At 53.2% G+C, this 19894-nt stretch overlaps 1 protein-coding gene across 2 annotated transcripts in view; it reads right to left on the bottom strand.

The window, feature by feature from the left end:
- P2RY6 (pyrimidinergic receptor P2Y6) overlaps positions 1–18215 on the bottom strand; it is a 29320-nt gene extending 11105 nt beyond the window's left edge. The window contains exon 1 of one of the 2 annotated variants that reach the window (XM_037840554.1): positions 18030–18215. The gene's annotated coding sequence lies outside the window, so the exon portion shown is untranslated. Of the gene's footprint in view, positions 1–9096; positions 9151–18029 lie in introns of those variants that run through there. The other variant, XM_037840556.1, reaches the window with a different exon arrangement.
- Between the last annotated feature and the right edge of the window lie 1679 nt (positions 18216–19894).

Below are 19894 nucleotides of genomic sequence, written 5' to 3'. Positions count from 1 at the left end.
AGGAGGAAACTGTCCAAAAAATAAAGCCAAGAGATGGGAACAGACAACTTTCTGCGAACATCACTGAGCGCCTGGATCCAGATGTGCCTGACGCTTTACCTACCACTGGACTTTTGGTGGCATGAGCTGATAAATTCCCTTTTTGCCTTGGTGTATCTAACCTAGGATTCTGTCACTTGGAACTTGCAGTCCTGCCAATAGAGCTGGCCCCTGTGCCTCCCCTCCTCTTTCCACCATCCCATGCTTGCAACTTCGGCCCCAGAACCCCAACATCCCTTCAGGGATGGCTGGAACTGGCTATGCACACAAAGGCTGCCGGCAGAGTCCTCTCCCTACCCAGGCACAGGCAGGTGGGGACCAAGGGACTGCCAGGTCAAGGCTGATCCCACAGGGGCAGCCAGGAAAGGCCCCAGTTCATTTCCCATGAGGAGAGACCCTGCCCCATTAGCTCCCTGGGTAACCACTATGTCATCTCAGTAGCTTCTGGGCAGGAAATTGGAAAGCTGGAAACCTTGGTTTGAATCCTAATTCATCACCCACTTACAGGGATAAAACACCAACAGGACTCCAGAGCCCAGGGGTCAGTGACAGGGAGCTGAATTCTGGACCCTCAGAGCCAGAGAAACCTCGAGAGCTCTGACCCAGAGTTCCCTCCCTCTGGGAAGGAGGCCCCTGAAGCCTCTCTGATAGGGTTTGTCTGGCCCCTTCCTGCAGACTTCCCATGATGGGGAGCTTGGGGAGGGGTGGCAGAAATCAGGCATGAGGCCAGGGGGCCATGACCATTTCTAACCCCAAAGACAAAATCCTTTGCTGCCCTCTGTCTCATTCCCTGCTTGGGGTCCTGTGAGGGGGGCACAGTGTCTACTTGCCACTTTGTGGGGAGGAAACTGAGGCCCCCAAAAGCTTAGGAACTTGCAGGGCTACTGTCTATCGGATCGGTGCTGTACTGCCTTCCAGCAAACCCCGGATCCTCACCCTCGAGCATCAACCATGTGGGACTAAGGCCCCTGTTTGCTGCCAACCTTGTGCGGGAGGAGCAGTGCAAGAGGAGGTCAAAGCCAAGGCCAATGGCTGGGTTCAGAGTGCCATGAGGGCGGTCGGGGGTGGGTCAGTGGTTCTTGCTATGGAGGTGTTGTTCCGACTGTGAAGAACATTGGACAGACCTCACCTCCTTCAGGGCTTACTCAGATGACACTTTCTTTCCCACCAGTCTAGCTGAGATGGCAACTCTCTAACTTGCACACATGCACTCCCTACCCTCCTCTGCTGCCTTTTTCTCCTAAGCGTTTATCATCTTTTAATATACTTTATTTATCCATTTGTTTATTATCTGTCCCACCACCACCACCACTACCAGAAGGTATGTACCCCGCACGACAGGGGTTTTCATATTTTATTCACTGCTGCATTTCCAATGGCCAGGAGAGTGCCTGGCACATAGTACGTGCTCAATAAATATTGGTTGAATGAATGGATGAATTTCCAGGGCTGACTCAAGAACATCTACAGAGGGAGGACTTCAAGGCAGGAATCTGACTGGGAGGGAAAGACTTAGCTTGAAGTTATGTTTGTATACCAAGCTGAATGTTTACTGGGGGATTGGGGACTGATGGAGATTAAATGTGGGGGCAAAAAAACACTAAGCCACCCCTGGGGCTGCCTCCGTCTGGATTCAGCTTGTGAAGGGCAAACAGAACCAGCTGATGGGCCTGGGCCACAGGTCTCTCCCTTCTTCCCTGCTACTCTTGCCATCCTGACCTTCATCTCCACCCACCCCTCTACACTGGCCCTGCTCCATTCACCTTCCAGCCCACACTCCATCACTCCTTCTCCCCTTGGGCCTCTGAATCCGAGGCCTCCAGCACCCTGACTGCAGCATCTCCCTGGCCTCTCCCCCTACCTTGCCAGCCTGGACTTTCTCCCACAGGACAGAGTCAGCCTGTCTTCTGATCCATGGCACCATCAGACTGCTCTGTCCTTCACTATGGAGCTGAGCATGGCTGGGAAATGTGACTCGGCCGAGCACCCTGAGGTCACCACAGACTGGACAAGGTTGGGCATAGGGCAGAGGAGGAAGCTTTGGGGCCCAGCACAGGGCAGAGCAGAGGACACCCTGCCTTTCTGGGTGAGGCTTGTGAGACGAGACCGTCGGAATGAGTGGCCCACCTGAGCTCCATCACAAGAAAATCTCGAAAGTGACCTTGACGTAACAGGCCTTGGGGAAAAACAAGCCACTGAGAGTTGACATGTTTGACAACCCTGGCTGAGGCTGGGGCAGGGAGGGGGAAGGGCACCACCTCTGTGGCTTCCAGGAAAGGAACCGAACTCTGCCTGGAAGGTGGGGTAGGGCTTGGGGTGGGCAGTGGCGCCTCCAGAATGTCTGTTTAGATAGAGACTGAGGGATTCTGGAGGGGATGGCTGAAGGACTAGTTGTGATGACACCTTTCCAGAGCTCATGACATGAGTTTGAGAAGATAGTAATTGTCTATATCACAAAATCGGAGTAGCTACAGATCACGGAGTGGTTGGGTGGGGAAGCTCCCCAAGTCCCCCCGGCCCTGCCTCTGGACATACACAAGGTGAGGACCGACTCCTGGAACAGGTCTCTCCTCAGAGCCCCCTGAAAAACCCAGTTCTTCCTGTCCCAGCCTAAGGAATTAGATTCAAATGTTCATTACTTGCAGTTGTGCCCATCTGCACCCATCACTGTCTCCTCTGCAGAGACGAGTGCCCAGCAGACCTGGTTCCCATCCCAGCTCTGCAGCTTATAAGCAGTGACTTTACCTCTCTGAGCTTCAGTGTCTTAATTAAAAAACAGAGATAATAACACCCATCATGCGGCATTGTTGGGAACTAAAATGAAAGTAAATCCAAAACACCTAGCCCAGTATCTGGCACACAGTAGGTATTTATTCAGAGGGGCTTCTATTATCTTCCATAATTGTGTCACAGACCAACTAAATTCATAAGACACGGCCTCACTTGCAACCTTTGCTTACTTACTGGCTCACTCACTCTTCCATCTGAAACATTTGCAGGGGGCCTTACAGTGTGTGGGATTCTCTCTGGGTGCTGGTCCTGGTCCTCAAGGAGCCCCAGTTGAAGGAAAAGACAGGTGGAGATGGAGACCCAGGGACTTCTGGAAAGACAGAGGAGGCTCCTATCTCTGCCTGGAGTATCATGGAAGGCTCCCTGGAGAATGTGATTCTTTGGTGGTAGGTAGACAAGGAAGGGAAAGGAAAGAGAGACCTGCTTGGGCAAAGATTGGAGAAGTGAAAGCACAAGGGCATCTGCAAGTGTGTGTTTGCAGGAGCTGAGGGGCTCTGCAGGAGGTGAGTCTGAGCAGTCACCAGAGCCAAGTCCCAACAGGCCTCAAGAGCGAGGCTAACAAATTTGGCCTCTGTATTGTGGGCAGCAGCCAGGAGCCCTGGATGGTTTGTAAAGCAGGGTAGAGGGATGATCAGATTTGACATTCAGAAGGCTCTCTTGGGCTGTCAGGTAGAGGATGGATTGTAGTTAGAATCCAGATCAAAGACAATAGAGACAGTGAGGGTCCAGGGGTTGGCCAGTGGTGGGACCAAGTCAAGAGCCTCAAATGCCAGGTTCTCAACAGCCTCCAACACTCAAACCCTGACAGCCAGATTCCTAGAAAGCCAAAGTGGGGGAGAGGGAGGGATGTCTCAGAGCTGGCCCACTCCAGCCCTCAAATCACAGGTGGGAATCAGAGGCCCAGAGCAGGAAGAGAATGGCAGAATGGCCTACAGCCCTGCAGTGAGCCCGTGGGGGAGCCTCCCACCCCCATGCCCTGTCCCCAGGCCTGCTGCTCCAGTCTGACTTTCCTTTCCTGGGGAAGCAAGGGCATGGCTTTGGCAGTTGGGGACCGGGAGGAGTCCTGCTGTCCAACTGTCAGGCACACACGAGCCCTCCACTCTCGGACTGGGGAGGGCAGAGCTTCCGGAGTTCTCTCCTCTATCCTTCACAACCATTGCACAGCAGAGGACACTGAGGCATTTGGTCCCTGGAATAAGCACGGCCATCTGAGCACTGGGGTGAGAGTCAGTAGTGGGAGACACAAAACTTGGGTCCTAGTCCTGGCCCCGCCGCTGGGCAGCTGGACTCATGATTCCTGAGGACACTCAGCTGGGGAGGAGCGGAGCTCTGATGGCACCAGTGTCTGGCCCCTGCCAGGCCATGTACCCAGCACTGTTCCCATGATATGTTCCCCTTCCAACCCTGCCTGTGTCTCTTTGAGGCATAGATGAGGAAGACAAAACAGGAAGGAACCATGTGCCATCTGCTCCAGAGAATAGCAGTTTGGGGCTGGACCCTCTTTGGGTGGAGGAGTGCAGGCCCCACCCTGTCCAAGGGAAGCAGATGTCCCATCAGCACAGCTGTGTCCCTGTCCTGAGCCTGGACCAGCTCTCTCAGGGTGGGGTTGGGTGGGGAGGCCCAGCTCTACCTCCTGGAGTTTGCAGATTCAACCAACCCCTCCAGGTCTGGGCTTCTGCTTGCCTAGAACCCCCATTTCCCCGGGGGTGGGGATGAGGTGCAAGGGAGTCTCCCATGGAGACATGGTCACTAGCTATTTGGAACAGTCAGTGCCAGGTGCCTGCCATCCTCTAAACCTACCTGGAGAGGCCAGTGGGAGAGAGCCAGTTCACTGCCTTTCCCTGGTGGGAAAACTGACACCCCACTTCAAATCAGTCACCAAGCTCTGTTCGTGCTCCATTCTTATATTTGTCAAACTGTTCTCTTCTCTATCCCTGCCCTGGCCTAGGCCATCTTATGGCTCCCCTGTCTTCTACCTCCCTGCCAATCTATTCCCTTTCTGAAGCCAGAGAGAAGCTTTGCTCAGCAGAAATCTGAACTCATCACACCTTGCCTAAGGCCTTCTATCGCACCCCAGTGCCTGAGGATAAAGCCAAACCCAGCCCCTGTTGAGCTCTCCGTCCACCCCTGCCCCTCGCTTGCAACCAACCAGGCACTAAGCTACTTTCAGTTCCTGGGACCAGCCATACTTTCCCTGGCTCACCAGTCAGTGTTGTTTCCTGCCTGGTTTGTCCTCTCCCCACATCTGCAGCCAGCAGACCGCCACTATAAATGACAGGGTTGACCCAGATCCTGTCCTCAGGAGCTCAGTGTAGACAAGGGACATGCACCTGGAGACTCATAACTGGAGGCAGACACCAGAGCCCCAGAGTCCTGCAGGAGCCCTGGGAGGAGGGATGGTTCTGCAGGCAGGGAAGACTCAGGAGGGGAGGCAGCAGGGAAATGGTCAAGTGCGTGTGGAGGCAAAGGGCATTTCAGGCAGAGTGAACAGGGAAGGCAAATGTGGGATGAGGCACCCTGCAGGATGGTGAGCCTGGCTGGAGCCCCTTGTGTACCAGTAAATGTGGTGGAAAAAGAGACCCAAACTAATAAGAATAATAATCCAATTATTGAGCCCTTACTGTGTGCAGACATTGTGTTGTTATCCCCATTTAATCCTCAAAATGATCCTGCGAGGCAGGACCAGTTATTATCTCCATTTCATAACTTGGGTGGGGAACCGAGGCAGAGAGGCTAGCTGACTTGCCCAAGGTGGCACCAGTGGAAGGCATGGCTAATGGAGTTTGAACTCTGGCAGTCTAGCTAGAGCCCACAGTCTAAGCCCCTACGTTACACTGGGGCTGGGGTGGGGAGTTCCTCAGTGGCAGGGAAATCCAGCTCCTCTGCTGTTTTGCCCCAGTCTCTGGGGCCGGGTATGACCTGGCTCATCCTCCCACGAGTCACAGGGCTCCATGAATGCTCTTCCTCCAGGAATCCTGCAGGGACTAACTGGAAGCATTCCCTCTGCTCCTCCCCGTGCCCGCCACGGGCAGCCTGAGGTGAGGACTGTCCTTTTATTAAGCAGAGCCTCCTGACCCTGGCTACCCATCAGATTCCCCGGCCCCACCAGTCCAGCAATTCCTCCTAGGGGGAGCCTTCTTCCCTGTTCTGTGGCAATCCTGTTATTCAAGGTGGGTACCTGACCCAGAGCTGGCCAATCAGAGAGTCCATCCAGACCCCCTGCCAGTGAGTTTTTAATGGCACCAGCATGAAAGATTCTCTCCTTCTTCCTCTGGGATTATTAACTGTGAGGGCCATGGCAGCCTGGAGCTTTCTGGAAGAACTTTGGTGATGCTGTAGGAACCCAGCAGAGAGTTAAGAGAAAGGATGCAAACAGAGAGGGCTGATGGTTTTCGTTGCAACTGCTGGATCCAACATGTGTGGTCTAGATCTACTGTGAACTTTTTCTTTATATGAATTGATAAATACCTATCTTGCCCAAGCTGGTAGTGTCTCTGTCACTTTCAACCCAAACAGCCCTGACAAATACATATGTATATAGGGTGACAATTCTCCATGGGTCACTGGGATTTCTGCATATCTTGGGATCAGAGACATTAAATCCTTTGTTCCAGATTATCTTTTCAAAGATGTTTATATAGCAAACAGCCATGTAAGATAGCAATGTTCCATGCATTATCTTATTTCATCCACTCCATGAGCTGTCAGGAAGGTTCTGTTATTCCCATTTTACAGATGGGGAAGCTGAGATTCTAAAAGGTTAAATAATGTGTCCAAGATCACACAGCCAGCAAATGCTGATGCCTGATTCAAACTCACTCAGCTCTGACTTCAAAGTCTGATTTCTTTTCCCCTGTGCAGAGTTCTCCCCCAGGAGAAGGCACACAGGAATGGCTGGTTTCCATCCCACTGGCATGACAGAGACAACGTCACCCCTCACTCGAGCTGAGATATGACTTTTACTCCTCACAGGTGACTCTCTGCTGGGGACACAGAACTGCCCCTGCTTCGTCCCAGGTCGTGAAAGCCAGTGCGGCACTGGGAGTCGAGTGCCAGGCTCTGTCCCAGCCACCGCAGGCTGGACCCTCCCTGGGCTTCAGTCTCCAGCCCACGAGTTGCCTCAGGGCAGGACTGGATCTATTCATCCCTGAGGCCCCCCTACCCAGCACAGGGCTGGGCACAGATGGCATCAGTGTTGCTACTGACTCAGCCTAGGCCACCTCCACAGAGTAACGTCTGCATCTTACGCAGGCCCTGCCCTCCATGAGAGCTGTTAATGACAGGGCCCAACCTGGGGTGGGGGGTTGCAGGGGATACCTCGACATGTTCAGGCCAGATGTAACCAGACAGACCAGCAGACAGAGAGGAAGAGCCAGAGCCTGGGTGGGCAGATCCATACTGAAATAGAAACCCATTTCAGAGGCAAATGGGGAAATGGCCCCAGGGCAGGGGAGGGAGGGAATGGGCTGCCGTGTGGGAGGGCCCCGTGCCCCCAGCCTTGACTCCAGGCCCTCTGCTGGAATGGGCATTGTCCCCAGGCTCTGATGACTTCCCCCTCCTCTAGGGAACCAGGACAGCCCAGGGCTCAGCTCTCTGGCTCTGGAGTCTAACAAATTAGAGTCCCACACCCCACAGTGGACAAGATGCTTTAACATCTCTGAGCCTCGGCTTCCTCAACTGCAAAATGGGGTAACACTAATCCTGGCTGCAGTCTCCAACATGAAACAATTAGCACATAGTAGATGCTCAACAAATGATAGCCATTGTTATCGCATTAAACCTTTCCTTTCAACTCAGAATTGACCCATGGGTGTATTCCTGGCTCTTTCATTTATTTATTCACTCAGCCAAACAGCCAGCACAAGTCCACTGGGCAGGCCACAGCAGTTAAGAATAAAGTTTCTGGAGTTGGACAAGGAGTTGAAGCCCCAGCCCTGGTGCCAGTCGGCTGGGTAACTCTGGGAAAGCCATTTCCCATCACTGAGACTTCATTTCCTTGCCTGTAAAATGGGAGTAATAACAGCATCTCTAAAGGGCACTGGGATGTTGCAGAGTCAGGGGACAATGATATGAAAGCAGCCTGAGCAGAGCCTTGGAGAGAAAAGCTGTGGTAGGTGGGAGCAGCCTGTCTCCAGGGTCAGTCACAGGATGAGGCAAGGGTGGGGAGGGGAGAAGAGCCAACAGGCTCAGAGACAATTGCTAGGTTTCCGGACCACAGCCCCTTCCCTTTCTGGTAAACTAAGAAACAGTGAGGAAATGTGACAAAAGACTGTAAGAACTTCAAAAGGAAAAAGCCCCAGCCAAAGAGGGCATCTTGGGAAGCTTGGAGAATTATCCCACCCAGCAGCCCTGGGGAAGGTTTACACATACATGCACACACATGTGCACACACATGCACACACTCACACATATATACACCTTCAAGGGCAAGCACACATACTGACACATGCAGACACACCTTCAGAGGCACAGCACTTGATAGTTTGCAAATACACTGTGGAGTGAGAGAGACTCCCTGCATTGGCTTAGGACCCATTCTAGAGCTGGCAAGAGATGTGTAACTCATGTCTTCAAGAGCCCTGGACCCATCCCAGGGCCATGCTGCCTCAGTTCTCTCTGTGGTGGTGTTAATGGGAACTGAATGATAATGGAAACTCCAGAAAAGTTTGAACCCAGCTCCCCCCGATACATTCTTTCACACTGTTTTGCTCCCCCCTTATCTAGGCAAGTCACACCTGGACTCAGGGACTCAGTTTCCCCAAGTATCACACAGGGTCAACTCCAGGCTCTCTTGAGATTCAGCTGTGCTGGCAGAGATGACGGGCTTCCCAAGGGTCTCCTCTGTGGACTTCCATTTAGTCACTTAATCCTTTCTATGCCCCATCCCAAGGTTCACGGGGTACAACATTAATCAAATACTCAGATGGAGATCATCGTTACTCCCATTTTACAGAGTAAGAAACTGAGGCCCAGAGGGGAGAAGTTCCCCATGCCACTTGGGACTCAAACCCAGGCCATGTGGCTCCTCTCCTGCATGGTGACACAGCCCAGTCCCAAAGTCTCCATCTCCAAGCTTCCTGTCCTGGGTGTCCCACTCCTCCACGCTGCCGGGCAGGCCTGCAGACTCCAGGCACAAGCAGGCCAAGGAAAGGAGGGGACCCCCCAGGCCAGCTCCCACTCCAGCCCAGCAACAAGCTAAAGTGGCTACAAGTGGAACCCAAGCACTCAGGAAGCTTCCTTGAGCAAGTGGGGGCTCAGGGCATTTACCTAGAAAACTCATCCAGAAGTTAATGAGGTCCCTGTTGGTCCGTGGAAGTGTTAGAGCAAATTCCGTCTCCAGAGCAGCCCCTACTCCTGTGCTACAAACGGTCATAGGCAACGTCTCACAGGAGTCCCTGAAGGCAGCAGATGAGGAAACTGAGAGAGAAATCGGAGGAGGGGAAGTAACTGGCAGCTGGCAGTTGCAGAGCTGACAGGGACTTGAATCCCAAGAACCTTCTAGCCCAAGTCCCTAACACCAAGGCTGACTCAGCCACCACTCAGCTGTGAGCAAATCACTTTGCACCCTGGGTTTGCTCACCCTCAGAATGGGTAAAATCAATTTGGCCCCAAGGGCCGTTATAAGGATGCAATGAGAGAGCACGTAAGGACCCGGGCCTGACACACAGTGGGTGTTCACGGAGACACCATTTTTCTCCTCTTCCTCTCCCTGCCCCCTTCCAGCCCTCTGCTAGCTTTTCTCAAGTCTAGAGACAGCCCTGGGCCCTGATCATTGCTGCTAAAGGGAACTATGAACCTGGTTTTCTCAGCAGTGCCTGGCAGGACCATTAGACAGGCTGAGATCCCGCCGCTGGTGGCTCTGTTGTCTGCGGCTCTGTTCCTCTGGGGCCAGATGGCTTCTGGACCTGATGGCGGCTACTCAGATAGAGGGTGACCGGGGCGGAGAAGACTGAGCCCAGGCCACCATCCCCTTCCCCAGCTCCAGTCAACCCAACCCCAGGCTTGAGCACGATGAGCAGCTGGCAGTCAGGGTAGGTTCTAGCCCCACTTCTGCCTCAGGACCAAGAGGTTTCTGGGCTCGTCCCTCTCCATCTCTAAGATTAGTCACATTAGTCATTCTTTTAAATTTTTTTTTTACAAGTACTTCTTGGACATCTACTCTGTGCAGGTAATGTTCAAGGCACTTGAGGACACAAAACTAAGTCCCTGCCGTCATGGCACCTACATTCTAATGGGGGAAACGTGTTTATTTTTATTAATAAATACACAGCAGACCAGTTTGGAATAAGAGCTATGGAGAAACATGAAGCAGGGGAAGGGGCAGAGAGCCAGGGGATTTTGATCTCAAACAGGCTGGTCAGGCACCATCTGGATTTGCAGGATCCCTTTCTCCAAAGAAACGTACCCTGGAGGAGATCCCACTCCAGGTCTCCCAACCCTCTACTTGTGCCAGGCCCTGCCTCGGTGGATCTCAGCAGCAGGCTGGGGGCAGGGCTGGGGAGGCCCAGGCACAGGCGGAGGCTCAGATCACCAGGGCTTCAGCATGGGGTATCTGAGCCTGCCTGCCACCCTCAGCCTGGGTGGGTCTGGAGACAGAGCACATCCTCCAACCAGCCCCAACATCCCATTGTAGAGAGGAGGGCTCTAGGCCCAGAGAGGGGCAGGGAGTTGCAGGGAGTTGCCTGGACCACACAGCAAAGCCCTTCTCCTCCTACTCTCACTCCGGGTGCATCCAGCAGGGCAGGCACAGAGCTGAGCCTCATGGCAGAGCTCTGGCAGGTGATTGGGCTGCCTGTGCCCTCAGCCAACTCCTGGTAAAGGAGTGTGAGGTGCTCCCCCACCAGGACCACCAGATGTTCCTAGCTGGTTGCACCCTCCTAGCTCTGACTGCTAAGCTCTGGGAGGCTGAAACCATTTCCCACTGGCCCATCCTCAGGAGAATGGAGTTCTGGTCAATTCTGCCTCAACTTGCTGTGTGACCTCAGGCAGGTCCCATCCCTCTCTGGGCCTCAGTTCCCTCATCTGTCAAATGGGTACCTACATCTTGGGCCGTCATCCGAATGTGCAAAGCATGGAAGAAGGCAGTTTGCAAACTTTTAGGGGCTCCTCAGATGACAGAGGTTGTTATGCTTAACATCCCTGCTTGTCTGAAAACCAGCCCTCTCACACTTGGAGGTAGCTCCCATAGCAAGTCCTTCATCCTTTAGGGGAAATGAGTAAAAATTCCACAGAACCAGTTCTTCAGAAAAGACAAAGCCTTTTCTGCTCCCAACCAGTGGGCAGGCAGCTGGCAGGAAGGGCCCCTCCCCTGTCCTTGTGGTGAGAAGATGAAGAGGGAGAGATGGGAAAGGGACAAGGCTGGGAGGTTGGAAGAGCTTATTCCAGGAGGAGAAGGCATAGGCCTGAAGTAAATGTGAGGGTCATCCCCCCCCACCTCCTGCCCCAGCTCAGGACCCAGGCTGGGAGAGGAGGTAACTGTACATGACTGTCGGGCATACATGTGCCTGCAGAGGGGCTTGTCACACATATGTGGGTCTGACATGGAAGCTGCACACGTATTCACAGGGGTACATGTTTGGGATTGCCCCTGCATGTATGTGCACGCTCGGGTGTCTGTGTGAGTGGCCCCGGTAAGGGTATATTTGTGCACCCACGTGTTTGTCCCTGCCAGCGCTCTCATGTGGTGCACACACAGACTCACTCCCCGGGAGCCCCACAAACCCCAGTCTGCAGGCCTTGATTTCCCAAGCTCAGCACTCCTTGCCACAATCCCAGGTTGGCCTAGATGCCACGGGAGATTTGCAGAGTTCCCAGACACTGTAGGCTCTCCATTTTCCCCAGGAACAAAAGCAGTTACACAAGAGGAAGAGGAAGGCTTACAGGATTAATTCGGGTTCGGGCTCTCCCGGTTAAGCCCTGGGTGTAGGCTCCTCTCAGGGGGGCGTGTGCCCAAGGCTGGATCCTCAGTCCCTCTGCCACCTGTGGGCACTGACCCCTCCATGGCCATGTGCCTGTCCTCAGTCACCCTGCAGGAACCCTCTGACCCCTGAACAACAGTCAAGCACTTTAAAGTTGGCATCCCACATGTCCACAATTGGCCAGGCTGGCCTTTGTCCCCAGGCAGCCACTGCCAGCTCAGTCTCAGGGTCCCCGCTCCTGGCCCTGGGCTGGATTCACAGTACAGCACTGGCCACTGCCTTGGTGGGTCCCACCTCTTCCCGAGCCTTGGTGTCCCCAGCTGTAGAACAGAGCTATTCCTGCCCATGAGTCGAGGGCTGAGAAGGGTCTCTGTGGCCTGTGATGAGCCACTGGCAGGCAAGAACGGTCTCGTGCACATCCCAGGCATCCAGGGCCACTGCCCTTTGGCCACTTTTTGCTCCCAGGAGCCAGCAGGGGAAGCACTACCCTTGGCCCACTGTCTGAAATAGGAGACCGCCCCGCCCCAGTTTGAGGGAGAAGACTTGGCTCTACTGGGATTCAGAACAGATCCCAAAAGGAGCTGACCCACAGGCGGTACCCTTGGTGGTCTCCTCATACAGAGGGAGGCCCAGCCCTCTGGCCGAGCCTGAGTTTTCCTTCTCTGCAACCTGGGAACCTTGTTCTGTCCAGGGTCTGGAGTCTGCTGTTTCCCGTCACAGGAAGGCACAGAGGGACCACAGAGATCTGGCAGAGGAGTAAGGAACACGTGCCCACACACACGGCGCACCCAGCCATGACACATCTCCATATAACTCACAGGGTTGCACATGCACACGTGCCCATGCACATGCTGCACAGGAGCAAACCACCCATACCCAGCCTAGTGTATGCTGGGCTCCAGCACAGCTCAGGCAACAAATTTTGTGTGAAGCACAGTCAGGAAAGAGATAGAAGGGGAAGAGCTAAGTCCTCAGACTCCCAGGGCCGCCTTCTGCTTCCTCCTGGAGAGCCTGAGGGGTTCTCCCAAGGACCCAGACAGTTTTCCTGGCCCATGCTCTCCAGCCACCCCAACAAGCCCTAGTCAGACTGCCCAGAGAAACAGGCAAAGCCCACTTTGGGAGTGTGGTCCCTGGCCTGCCCAGCCAGCCACCAGCCCTGTTTGTCACCAGCTCAAAGTGAGCTTTCAGGCTAATTGCTCTGAATTATGGAGCTCAAAGGGTAGAATGTGGGAAAGGGGGAGTCCCAGAACAGAGGGAGAGGGAGCCTGAGCCCTCACTGCACTGGGTTCATTCATTCACTCAACCTATATTTATCAGAGTGCTGGTGACCTAGTGGTGAATCATGGTCCGTGTCCTCAGACCCAGCTCAGCATCCAGCCACCTAGCAGCTTCCGGGGGGTGTGGGAAACCAGGCCCCAGGCTCTACCATTCCCCTCTGGATCCCCTCGATGGATCCCAGACACAGCCCAACCTAAGTCTTCAGAGATGGTGTAGATTCTTGCTTGAAGTGTGAACTTAGGAACAGGAGCACTGGCATCACCTGGGAGCATGTTAGAAATGCAGAGTCTCAGGCCTCATCCCCAAACTACTGAATCAGGTGGTTTGTGTTTATATTGAATTTTGAGATGAACTGGTGTAGAATATTCCATATAGAACCAACCCCTCCTCCTGCTGACCCTCCCAGCATGGCCAAGGCCCATTCAGGTAACAACTATTCAGGCAAACACTTACACAGGGCTTACCACAGGCCAGGCACCGTTCCAAACAATTTATCCTACTTCATTACTTCATTCCATCCTCACTCAACCATATGGGGAAAAGATGCACTGAGTAGTTAGGTAACTTGCCCAAGTTTCACATAACTGGTAGTAGCAGAACCAGGATTTTAGCACAATGCTTTGAACCACTACACTACCACATTCAGCAGCAGTGTCTCCATGCCTGGGTAGGAGGAGTGGTAGGGAGGGAACAAAGAAGAGTGAAAAGTCTGAGGAGCCAGAGGACCTCCTCATGTGAATCTAAGAAATATCAGATTTTACTTATTGATTGTTTTGGAATTTACCACTCTGTCCAAAAAAGGCTAAAGGCAGGTCAGACAATAGCCCACAAATGCCACATGATCCTATTGTAAGCAGAGCAGAAAAAATTGTGGCAGAAACCTAGATTAAGATGGTGAATGAGCTTCCTGGCAGCCAAGGTAAAAAGGGAAACTGAAGTTTCATGGCTTTCTCTTTCTATGATAAATTGGAACTAAATATTTGGTCTGGAGGAAAGAGTCCAACCACTGGAATAATCCTACTTGGTGTTCTGAGAAATGCCAAGGAATGGAAAATCCAATTCAGTAAGCTTTGTTGAGCATTAACTGTGTTCAGACCATGGGCTGCACTAGGACACAGGGGTGAAAAACACACGGTCCTTGCCCTCCAGGGACTTCCAGTCAAGAGCAGAGATCACTGCAGGACAGAAAATATAATAGGAAAGGGCCACAAACTTTCAGAGCTGCCCTACCAACCCCCACACAAATAACACATCATCAGGACTGTGTTAGGAAAACCTTCCATTACAGAGTCTGCTGAGATGGGAGTGAAAGTCCAGGTTTTTAACTTTAAGCCTAAGAAATGTTCTGAGAACTTTAAGAAAACCTGTCATCGCAAATCTTCTGCAGGTCTTTGGGTTGTGGAAGCCAGAATGCACCTTTCGGGCCAGAGCACTCATGTTTTGAGAGAAACACCCCAGTAGCCTTTTGGCCTTGCCACACACTGCAACCAAGACCCAAGGTCACCGAGGTGGAGACAAGCAGATGGATGGAGAGATATTTGGGAGGTGGGTTCAGTGGAGCTTGATAACTGAAAGGAGGAGGTGAAGACGAAGGAGAAATCAAGGAAGAAGCCCAGGATGTGCCCAAACTCCTTCTGTCTGATGGTGGCCTGGAGGAAACAAGCACACACGAAAGAACTGGGCACAGTATCTGTGCTGGTAGGTGCCTGGTAAACATATGTCCCCTCCCCCCAATACCTGCCACACACATATACCCCATCCATGCCAATACCTGCTTGGACCTGGGCTCACTCCCACCCTCATCCCTGCTTTACACGGGACCCCTCTGGCCTCCACTCTTCCCATTGTCCTCTTGGGGGCTCTTGCTTACCATCCTGGCCTCTGAAGCTGCTGCCCCTGAAGCTACAGCTCATTCCTTCAGTCACCAGGGGCTGCAGGATGATCATGGGGAAATAATCTGGGAGAGCAATGTGAATCAGGAGGCCAGGGGCCCATCATCACAGGCCTTATGCTGTTTTCACATCTACTCATCTGAACATTTGTTCATTCATTCACTCCCTCATTTAGCTAATGTTGATAGACATTGGCTATAGCAAGGACCGGGCATTCCACTACCGTGCTGATTTCCCCAGCAGCTGACCCCCGGAGAGAGGGAGAGCAGGGAATTTCAGTCCTGTCTGCTGGTTTGCCAGATGAGGAAAGTGAGGTCTGGAGAGGGCAACTGACTTGTCTGATGTCACACAGCTGAAGCCAAGCTGGTGGTCAGCTCTCTGCTGCCAGCCCATGCTGAACTCAGCGTTTACGTGCATTAATGACCCTGCAAGTGCCAACTCCACAGGAGTCATTTCTGTACCTGAGGGTATTCCAGAGTTTCTTAGAACAAGGATCACCTTTGGGTTCTCTTCAAGCCCATTTCTTGTTCTTGTCCTTTCTCTTCTCTGTGTCCCCCTCGAGGTACCCGTGACCCCACAATTCCCTCATCCTGAGGTGTACCTGCATCCCAGGTAGCACATGCCATTTTGCCAGGGACCTTCCTTCATTGGCTCCAATGGCAGCCCTGGGGGGAGGGCACCTTTCCTGAAACTTCTCAGATCATTCTGCAGAAGTGACCTGACCTCGATTATATCTTCCCTGGTAGTTTATAGGCATGAAAGTGTCAGACCACCAGAGCCAGGGTCAGAATCCTCAAACATCTGCTCTGGAACCAGGAAATGTTACAGTTAAAGTGTAGAAAGTTGGAGTTTGGATTATGGACTTTTACAGTGTTTGAACTGGGACTGTAGATTCTTAGAACTAGGGCTGTGGAATCATAAACAATTATACCTAGAATTGCAGATTAAAGGAAATTGGAGCCTGAAGTGAAGCCAAAATCATTCAGTCCCACCTCCCTGACAGATAAGAAGAGAGGTGACCCTGTCACCTAGCAAATCACAGCAGGCCAGGCCTTCTGCTAACAGCAGGGCTCCGTCCTCCAGATCAAAAGGGGCAGCACTCAGAGTCTTGGGCCAAAGAACCCCCATCTTGGGGACGGTGGGGACAGTGGTCTGCCCCTGCCCGAGCTTCCCCAGCAGCCCATCATGCACCCTGCCACCATCGGGGATATATTTAGGAGCCCTCCCTAAATATGTTTCCACAACTCCCAACACTGCCTTTTATGTCCCCTCCTCCTCCAAGGCCTCCGGGCACCCTCTCTAAATTGACCCAATGAAGTCACCAGGAACAGGCACTCTTGCTCTGCCAATACAAACTTTTTTTGCCCAGCAATGAAACCCGGCCTCAGAAGCCTCCCAGTCCACTCCAGCCTGGAGCTCAGACCCACTTGCTGCAACTCTGACCTCATAGCTCCCTTCCAGCTCCCTTCCAGCCTTGGCCAGGGCACCCAACATCCCTGATCCTGCTCTTCTTGATTTGCCTCATTCCAGGCAGAGGGCACCCCAGCCTCTGTCCCCGACTGTCCCCAAACATATAAACCATCCAAGTTCACAGACCAGCATTCTTCCGCTCCTTTGTGTTTGGCAGGAGAGAGGCCTCCATCCAAGCCCTGCGGCTGGCTCTGCCCTTCCCGGGCCTCCCGCCTCCCCCAGACTCTCTCCCACACTCCACCCCAGGCCTTGCTGGAGACACAGCATCCTCCTCTCTCAGGCTGCACCTTCACAGGAGTCAGGCAATGGGAGTCCAGCAATGATAGAGCCTGGGCAAGAGAATGGAGCCGCCGGGACCACTTAAATGGGGACTCTCCAGATTCCCATCTGTCCACTCGCTGGAGACCATGGGCTTTGGGAGAACCGAGGGCCCCTGGGGCAGGGACCATCACTATCACCATCGTTTTAGCACCAACTCTTAAGGGTTTGTTATGTGCTGAAGCCAATGCCAAGAACTTTATACCCAGTCACAATAACTCTATGAGGTGCATATCATTAATATCTCCATTTTACAAAGGAAGAAACTGAGGCTCAGAGAGGTTTTGCCCAAAGTCCTACAGGTGCAGAGAGCCAGAGCTGGGATTGAACCAAGTCTGGATGACACAATCACCTAGACAGTCCCAGGTGGTAGTCTGCCACGAGCACACCCATCTTCAGAGTTCCCTGGGGTCCTGAAACCTTTTTCTGCCCACCTAGTGGAGAGGCAAGACCTTTGAAGGTGGGGACTCCCCCAGAATCCCAACTCCCCTGTCTGATCAAGACAGACCCCACCACAGCCTCCACTATGACACCCTCCTTCACACACGAGGACACATGGCCATATGCAACTCCAGTTTCTTACCACACATCTGTGCTACACACAGTCCAGATCACACCCCACACACACAGCTGCACTCCTGAAGAGGTCTCTGTCCTGGCTTCTTAGTTTGGGGGGCATGTAAGAAGGCTCCCACCACAGAATAAACCCATCTTATCTTCCTGGCCTTGAGTCAATGCAATGCGTGGTAATTTATAAAAACTGTATTTTTACATTAAAAAAATACAGAAATACTATGGAGAGCAATTCAAAATTCATAAGAATTTTGAAGATAAAAAAATGAGACTTCAAGGAAGCTTCGAATGTGTGTGTGTGTGTGTGTGTGTGTGTGTATGTGTGTGTGAAGGTGAGCTTTCAGTCTCTGCAGCCTGTAGGGCTGCTTGGGTAGAAAAATCAGAATCATAGTGGGGTCAGCATATGCACAACACATCCATGCGGCAGCACTGTGCAAAAGCTCCTGGCACACAGCGCACACACACCATGGAACCCCCGGGTTACTGGCACCGTCTCCCACAACCACAGACCACACTGGACACACAACCACACACACCACACACTAACTGCCTAGACCCAGCCCACACACATTGCCCTCACTAATAATTTACGCACTGCCCGCACCACACACAGACTCACCTGCTCTTAGGCACATCAGAAGCTGGTTCCGGGGAACCCCACCGAGCCTGGGGTAGGCTGGCCCACCTCCTTCCCCCTAGTCTCCACACCCACTGCGGCCCTCACAGGTTCCCCTCCCGGCACACCCCTCACCTGGGCCACGCAGCACCAGCGGGCTTCCGGCCAGGGGTGTCGCTCGCTCTGGCGCGGGGAGGCGAACCCGGGAACCGGGGACCGTGTGGGCGGCGGCGGCGGCAGCTCCCAGGCGCCCGGCGCGGCGGGAGCGCACACGAGTGGGAAGGGGGTGTGGCCGGGCCGCCTCGCACCCGCCGGGAGTCCCGCCCAGACAGCACCCGGCTGGGCGGCCCGCGCCTGGGGGCCGAGGGAGCGGCGGGAGTATCTGGAAAAGGGGCAGGCTTCCGGGGAGGACGCCCTGGACTGGGACCCGGCAGCCCTGGACTCTTCCCTCAGGACGCCTGCCCCTCCCTGCCTCAGTTCCCGCCTTTGTATTGATTGGGGGTGGGGGCCTAAGTGTGACTCCTCTGGTCTTAGGGGTCTGACATTCTACACTTTGGGGAGAGGGTGACGGGAAGTGGGAATGGGGAAAAATAATATTAAGTATTATTTCTTCATCACCTACTATGTGCAAGGCACTATACAGTACTAGGAGTGTCAATGCGCTACTTCATTTATCCTCATAATTTCAGAGTTTCCCAGTTTTACAGATGGGACCCTGAAATACAGAGAGGCCAGGTGACTTGCTCAAGGTCACACAGCTGGTAAGTGTCAGACTTGAGAACAGGACTCAGGCAGTCTGACTCCAGAGCCCAAGTACCCCTGAAGCAAGGGTTTGTGGCACTTTCCGTGGCATACACTCTCCCTGATCCTCATAACAATCCCAGGAGCTTGGTGTTACTGGTTCATTTTGCAGATTAAGAAATTGAGGCTCAAGGAGACTAGCCTGCCCCAGGTCACCCAGCTAGTGGGACATGACCATAAAGGTGGTGATGGGGCTCATGCTGGGGATGGTATCAGGACAGTGTAATGGGACAGTGCCTGGCACATTGGAGGTGCTTAATCCAGGTCAAATTTTCCTCCTCTCCTTCCCTCTCTTCTTCCCTTTTATCTCCTGTGATCCAGCCAAGCAGCAAGCACCAAACACCTGCAATTCCTGACCCACATCTCCCAGATACAAGCCAGTCCCTCCTTTTGGCTACACTGCAGTTTTTATTCAACAAACAGTTATTGCGTTCCTACTATGTGCCAGGTTCTGCGCTAGGCACTGAGGATGCAAGCAAACAAGACAGTCCAGATAACACTGGCCTTGTGGAGTTTATAATCTAGTGGGGAACACAGACGTTAAACAGTCACACAGATGAAGGCATAATTATAAATCATGATAAGTGCTAAGAAGGAAAAGTGAAGGGCTAGATGTAGGGGTGGGGATCTAATTTAAGTTGGGAGATCCTGGAAGGCTTCCCAAAGGAAGTGACATGTAGGCTGAAACCAGAAGGTGGACTCAGCCAAATGAAGATGAGGGGAAGAGGACCCAGACAGAGGAAACTGTGCTCAGCAGCCCCGAGACAGGAAAGTAATTGGCATGTTCCAGGAACTGAAGTACAGCCAGAGCCGGGGGTGCCCCGCAGGCCAGGAGGTGTGGTTGGACATGGGGCTGGAAGAGCCAGCAGCGGCCAGGCCAGCAGGACCTTGGGGCCATGGTCAAGGCTTTTTCTCCAGTGGCAGCTCATTTAAGTTCCTGCCCCTGCTCCCAAATGTCTTGTCTCTGCCCAGCAGCCCCCTGCCAAGAGGTGGCTCTTCTTTTATCTGAGGTGAAGTTTCCACCCTTGCCCAGAGAAGCTTCTACTCCTGCAGGCTCACACTCTCCTGGATCTCCTTCCGTTGCTCAGGCCTCCCCCCAAGCTCTGCCCCAGATTCACCCCCTCTTGGTACTGCCCCCCACCTCTTCCCTTCACTGTCAGCATTTGTGGACGAGTTGCCTCCTTTGCAATCCTCTGCCC

This window comes from Choloepus didactylus, chromosome 6 (genome assembly GCF_015220235.1).
Source record: "Choloepus didactylus isolate mChoDid1 chromosome 6, mChoDid1.pri, whole genome shotgun sequence".
NCBI lineage: Eukaryota > Metazoa > Chordata > Mammalia > Pilosa > Megalonychidae > Choloepus > Choloepus didactylus.
The sequence above is the reverse complement of the archived record's forward strand: the minus strand, read 5'-3'. Positions and strand labels throughout refer to the sequence as shown.